Below are 7,084 nucleotides of genomic sequence, written 5' to 3' on the forward strand. Positions count from 1 at the left end.
ATAAATTTCATTCCACTTCACGATTGTGTCCCACTTGTTGTTGATTCTTCACAAAAATTAAAATTTTATATCTTTATGTTTGAAGCCTGAAATGTGGCAAAAGGTTGAAATGTTCAAAGGGGCCGAGTACTTTCGCAAGGCACTGTACGTTCTGTATATTTTTTAGCTATAATGATGTGTTCACATGCAAAGCTCTGACAACGAAAGGATTGAGAACCATCTGTTTGAGAGACCATCTTTTTTAACAGAGCTGGTACAGAAGATAAAAAACCAACTGAAACGAGTCAGTCGAGAGAACGACGTCGCTGTAAAAGGAAGAGATACCATTTTCAGTTCGTAAGGAGTTTGGCCGGCACAGAAATGCTGGAAGAAAGGATGAGAAGAACAAAGAGTGCTCTGATGGCCGACTGAGCCACAGGAATCAGGAGGTGGCTTGCATCATGACAAAATTTCATTGGCGAGAATAAACCAGTCTAGGCAGACTCCTGATTGAGTGAGGGAGGATGCAGCTTTCGCGAAGAAGGATTTGTGATATTGATAGAAAAATCTGGAAGTGATGCTTGAAATGTAGGTTGGTGATAAGGGAGGGATAGGTATCGAGCTTATTCTATGCTCAGTTAACAGAGCAGAAGACGTCTCTGAAATGCTTAAAGGCGGCTGCAAGCTCGCCAAAAAAGGGGATTTTTAGAAAGGTGGGGAGTAGATCATTTAAACACAGCATGAAAGCCGTCAGGGAAAGCGATACAGTGGTCAACCTCGGGAGATGGTAAAATGAGAGAAACCAGATTAATGAGCTGCCCCTGCAGGATTTGGAGCAGACCCTGAGCAGAATGATAGAATGCATGGCAGTATATGATCTACCTGAATATAAAAGAGGAGTGGGAAATACAGCGTGCTTGAAGTGCACATGAATGAGGAAACTGTTGAGAAAAGAGAATGAAGTGATACATCTCACCCTTAGAGATGAGCCAGGATGAGCGTTGCAATGGTGAATTTCAGTGGGAGGGGCCAAGGAGCAGGTTGAGGAGCACTGCTTCATTCAGACCGAGTCAGCTGACTGCTTCGAGTTGACTGGCGGAGTTTCAAACATTTGGCGCGATTCAGTGTATTTAAGATGGCTCAAACCCCAGTTCACATCCCCGTTCTACACGTATTATACGTTACGAACAGCTCTCGTTTTTGGATATTCTGAGTTTTGGTGAGTTATTCTATCATGGAGCAACCATCTAGGAAATGTTCCCAAGTGTGGGAATATTTCGGTTTGGTGCCACCTAATAAGGTAATGTACATTCAAAGTGTTTATTAGAAAGCCTGTAGCCTATACTATGCAGTAGTGTTACAGTGATGGTATCATGTTATGCTAGAGGTGCGGTAACTGGTTGTTATCTTGGTTTTACAGGTGCAATGTTTGCTTTGCCCGCAGCTGCTGACGTATAATAATAATAATACGTCATCAATGCTGAGGCATTATAGAGCCAAACACGAGAACACTCAGCCTCCTGCCACCAATCAAGGTCAGCATAACATAGATGTACATGCAGAATTAGAAAGAATGACAGTTAAATTTTTGTAAGTTAAATTGAAGTTACTTTTCTTTATTTTTTTTAGGATCCAGGAAGAAAGAACTTGATGAAGCTCTTGTGGACTTCATAGTGAAGGACTCCCAGTTGTTCTCTGTATCCAAACCTAAACCACCCAGCCAAACAGTTCCTTGTCACACCAGCCTCCTCTGTTCCATGTGAAAGAGTATTTTCCAAAGCTGGAGAAATTGTCTCAAAAAAAGAAACCATTTGAGTCCTTCTACTGTGCAGAAATTACTTTTCTTGAATAAAAACACCTGAGGTAACAAGCACCCTCTTTATTACACCAAGCACAGTGTTCAAAAACACTCTGTACACCAAGCACCCTCCCAAAGAAAATATGAATGACAAATCAAACATTTTCACTTCATTTATGTATTTTTTTAGTTATTTATTTAAAATGGGACAGTGGAATTTCATAAAACAAATGATAATTCAAGTTAAAGAAGCCAGAATCAGCCTAATGGCTATTTTTCATCTGTAATCCCCTACAGTTCACATTGTTTTTAAATTATTATTTTTTCATAAGTTAATTACTCAGAATCTTTAATGGGTTACTAAAAACACATATGTACAACACGCATATATACATACATAAGTGCTATTATTTACACAAGAGGTGCATCACATTCGCAGGGCTTCATTTGGTGCAACAATCACTACTGCCAGTAGATGTCACCCAAGGGAATTGAATGAAGCTTCAGGTAGTGCTAAATCTTAAAAAATGTGAGCTTATAGCCATTCATGACACTCCCCTAAAAGTAATATATAGCATCCCAATTAAATCTGAAATTAAATACTTGGGAACTGTTATAACTAAAAACCAAGAATCAACCTTAACTATTGAAAACAAGATTAAAGATTGCAAATCCAAACTTAACTCATGGCTCCAACGAGACCTTTCTATTTTAGGATGTATTTACTTATCCAAAATGGAAAGTTTGTCAAGATTCATTTATTCAACTTATAGCACTGCTGTCCCAATTAGCTTAACTAAGACCATTAACCAAATGAACATGAACTTTATTTGGAGAAACAGGCCACATTACCTACGGAAAAGTCATCAGAATCAGAATCAGAATCAGAATCAGAAAAGCTTTATTGCCAAGTACGTTTTTGGACATACAAGGAATTTGTTTTGGCGTAGTCGGTGCAATACAGTACAAATTAAACAGTATAAACATATGTACAATATAATATAAATATATGTGCACAGTTTTAAGTGAGTGAGAGTAAGTATAGAGCAGTATAAGATGCAAGAGCAATACAACAGTGCAGGTGATCATTGTGCAAGTAAAGCAGGAGTCCAAGCTGAGCGTTAATGTAACGCATAGAGTTACAAGTTACAGGTGTCCTGTCAGCAAAAAAAGGGGGGGTGTGGGGGAAAGGGAGAGTGTCAGGGTGGTTTCCGGGCTTTGTTAACCAGGCTGGTGGCAGATGGGAAAAAACTGTTCTTGTGGCGTGAGGTTTTGGTCCGGATGGACCGCAGCCTCCTGCCAGAGGGGAGAGTCTCAAAGAGTCTGTGACCGGGGTGGGAGGGATCAGCCAGAATCTTCCCTGCCCGCTTCAGGGTCCTGGAGGTGTACAGTTCCTGGAGCGACAGTAGACTGCAGCCAATCACCTTCTCAGCAGACCGAATGACACGCTGCAGCCTGCCCTTATCCTTGGCTGTAGCAGCGGCGTACCAGATGGTGATGGAGGAGGTGAGGATGGACTCAATGATGGCTGTGTAGAAGTGCACCATCATAGTCTTTGGCAGGTTGAATTTCTTCAGCTGCCGCAGGAAGAACATCCTCTGCTGGGCTTTCTTGATGAGGGACCTGATGTTTGGCTCCCACTTGAGATCCTGGGAGATGATGGTTCCCAGGAAGCGGAAAGATTCCACAGTGTCAATTGTGGAGTCACAGAGGGTGATGGGGGCAGGTGGGGCTGGGTTCTGCCTGAAGTCCACAACCATCTCCACTGTCTTTAGAGCGTTGAGCTCAAGGTTGTTCTGGCTGCACCAGTCCAACAGATGGTCCACCTCCCATCTGTACGCAGACTCATCACCATCAGAGATGAGTCCGATCAGGGTGGTGTCGTCCGCAAACTTCAGAAGCTTGACAGACTGGTGACTGGAGGTGCAGCTGTTGGTGTACAGGGAGAAGAGCAGAGGAGAGAGAACACAGCCTTGGGGGGAACCGGTGCTGATGGTCAGGGAGTCAGAGACGTGCTTCCCCAGCCTCACGCGCTGCTTCCTGTCAGACAGGAAGTCAGTGATCCACCTGCAGGTGGAGTCGGGCACACTCAGCTGGGAGAGCTTCTCCTGTAGCAGAACTGGGACGATGGTGTTGAAGGCAGAGCTGAAATCCACAAACAGGATCCTGGCGTAGGTTCCTGTGGAGTCCAGGTGCCGGAGGATGAAGTGAAGGGCTAGGTTGACTGCATCATCTACAGACCTGTTGGCTCTGTAGGCAAACTGCAGGGGGTCAAGGAGGGGGTCGGTGATGTCTTTTAGGTGTGAGAGCACAAGGCGCTCAAAGGACTTCATCACCACAGAGGTCAGGGCGACGGGTCTGAAGTCATTAAGCCCTGTGGTCCTATGGTCAAAGAAATCAAAGATGGCGGTCTGAAGGTAATTGACTTTGATTGTCTTAACGGAACCCTTAAAATTAATTGGCTGAAATCCTGGATTAAAAATTCTCAGTTATTTTGGTATTGTGTTCCTAATTATGTATTTAACAAAATAGGTGGTCTAAAACTTGTACTTCTAGCAGATTTCAATATTCATAAATTGTCCATTAAACTATCAGAGTTGCATAAACAGGTGTTACTTTACTGGAAAATGCTCTATGTACATAACTACTCACCACACTCCTTTATCATATGGAATAACAGATTCATACTACATCGCAATAAATCCTTATTTTATAAGGATTGGATGGAGAAGAATATTTGGTCTATTATACACTTAATGGATGCTAATGGTTGCATATTAAATTACGAACAATTATGCGCAAAATATCAATTCCTTCCCCCAAAAGCTGGATTTATCAGATTATTTAATGCCTTACCAAAACAATTTATTAATCAGATAAAAATTTAATAACATATAGTCTGATGACTACACAATTACCCAAATTATCTATTAATGGAATATCGTTCACTGACCCAAAATTGAATAACCACACAATTAGAAACTGTCTAAACAAAACTTTATTCCCTGGGAAAATAAATAAAAATAACATTCTTTGCAAGTTTGAGAAAAAATCAATTGAAAGGTCAAGAACTCTTTATTTAAAACTCCCCATACAACCAAAAGCTAAAGAAACACACTTTAAAATTTTAAACGCAATCTATCCCTCAAAAGAGCTACTAAGGAATCGTTTTAATATCAATGACAATAAATGTTCATTCTGTGAAAATGATATAGAAACGATTGACCATGTCTTCTATAAATGCAATCAAACCAACATATTTTGGAATTGCTTAGAAAGGTGGATCAAATCAAAAATTACACTTCCTGAATCTATTTCTAGAGAGAGATGGTAACTTTTGGAGTGTTATAAAAAAACAAAACAATAGAACTCCGTTGTAACCTAATATTTTGCTTGGCAAAATTCTTTATTCATAAACAAAGAGTGCTGAGATCATCCCCAGTTTTTAATATCTTTTTATCTGAATTCCAGTTATATTTGAAATCTCTAAAATATATTGAATCATATGAATATCTGACTGAAATATTAATGGAACTGTCCACCGATGTATATCAATCGTAACATATCAATCCCCTTGTTGCTATTTTAGTTATTGTTTCATTATTATTTATATATATATATATATATATATATATATATATATATATATATATATATATATATATATATATATATATATATACAGTACAGACCAAACGTTTGGACACACCTTCTCATTCAAAGAGTGTTCTTTATTTTCATGACTATGAATATTGTAGCTTCACACTGAAGGCATCAAAACTATGAATTAACACATGTGGAATTATATACTGAACAAAAAAGTGTGAAACAACTGAAAATATTTGTTATATTCTAAGTTTTTCAAAGTAGCCACCGTTTGCTTTGATTACTGCTCTGCACACTCTTGGCATTCTGTTGATGAGCTTCAAGAGGTAGTCACCTGAAATGGTTTTCCAACAGTCTTGAAGGAGTTCCCAGAGATGCTCAGCACTTGTTGGCCCTTTTGCCTTCACTCTGCGGTCCAGCTCACCCCAAACCATCTCGATTGGGTTCAGGTCCAGTGACTGTGGAGGCCAGGTCATCTGGCGCAGCACCCCATCACTCTCCTTCTTGGTCAAATAGCCCTTACACAGCCTGGAGGTGTGTTTGGGGTCATTGTCCTGTTGAAAAATAAATGATGGTCCAACTAAACACAAACCGGATGGAATAGCATGCCGCTGTAAGATGCTGTGGTAGCCATGCTGGTTCAGTATGCCTTCGATTTTGAATAAATCCACAACAGTGTCACCAGCAGAGCACCCCCACACCATCACACCTCCTCCTCCATGCTTCACGGTGGGAACCAGGCATGTAGAGTCCATCTGTTCACCTCTTCTGCGCCGCACAAAGACACGGTGGTTGGAACCAAAGATCTCAAACTTGGACTCATCAGACCAAAGCACAGATTTCCACTGGTCTAATTCCTTGTGTTCTTTAGCCCAAACAAGTCTCTTCTGCTTGTTGCCTGTCCTCAGCAGTGGTTTCCTAGCAGCTATTTTACCACGAAGGCCTGATTCACACAGTCTCCTCTTAACAGTTGTTCTAGAGATGTATCTGCTGCTAGAACTCTGTGTGGCATTGACCTGTTCTCTAATCTGAGCTGCTGTTAACCTGCGATTTCTGAGGCTGGTGACTCGGATGAACTTATTATCTGCAGCAGAGGTGACTCTTGGTCTTCCTTTCCTGGGGCGGTCCTCATGTGAGCCAGTTTCTTTGTAGCGCTTGATGGTTTTTCCGACTGCACTTGGGGACACTTTCAAAGTTTTCCCAATTTTTCGGACTGACTGACCTTCATTTCTTAAAGTAATGATGGCCACTTGTTTTTATTTACTTAGCTGCTTTTTTCTTGCCATAATGCAAATTCTAACAGTCTATTCAGTAGGACTATCAGCTGTGTACTGTATCCACCTCCTGCACAACACAACTAATGGTCCCAACCCCATTTATAAGGCTTGAATTCCCACTTATTAAACCTGACAGGGCACACCTGTGAAGTGAAAACCATTTCAGGTGACTACCTCTTGAAGTTCATCAACAGAATACCAAGAGTGTGCGGAGCAGTAATCAAAGCAAAAGGTGGCTATTTTGAAGAACCTAGAATATAAGACATATTTTCAGTTGTTTCACATTTTTTGTTCAGTATATAATTCCACATGTGCTAATTCATAGTTTTGACGCTTTCAGTTTGAAGCTACAATATTCATAGTCATGAAAATAAAGAAAACTCTTTGAATGAGAAGGTGTGTCCAAACTTTTGGTCTGTACTGT

General features: G+C 40.7%; 2 protein-coding genes across 7 annotated transcripts in view; one reads left to right on the top strand and one right to left on the bottom strand.

The window, feature by feature from the left end:
• LOC124861426 (gastrula zinc finger protein XlCGF57.1-like) overlaps window positions 1-7,084 on the bottom strand; it is a 1,067,819-nt gene that overhangs the window by 693,158 nt on the left and 367,577 nt on the right. The window lies entirely within an intron of this gene.
• The window catches only part of LOC124861417 (gastrula zinc finger protein XlCGF57.1-like), a 364,644-nt gene that overhangs the window by 266,026 nt on the left and 91,534 nt on the right, over window positions 1-7,084 (top strand). The gene's annotated exons all lie outside the window — the stretch shown is intronic.

This window comes from Girardinichthys multiradiatus, chromosome 24 (assembly GCF_021462225.1).
Source record: "Girardinichthys multiradiatus isolate DD_20200921_A chromosome 24, DD_fGirMul_XY1, whole genome shotgun sequence".
Lineage (NCBI taxonomy): Eukaryota > Metazoa > Chordata > Actinopteri > Cyprinodontiformes > Goodeidae > Girardinichthys > Girardinichthys multiradiatus.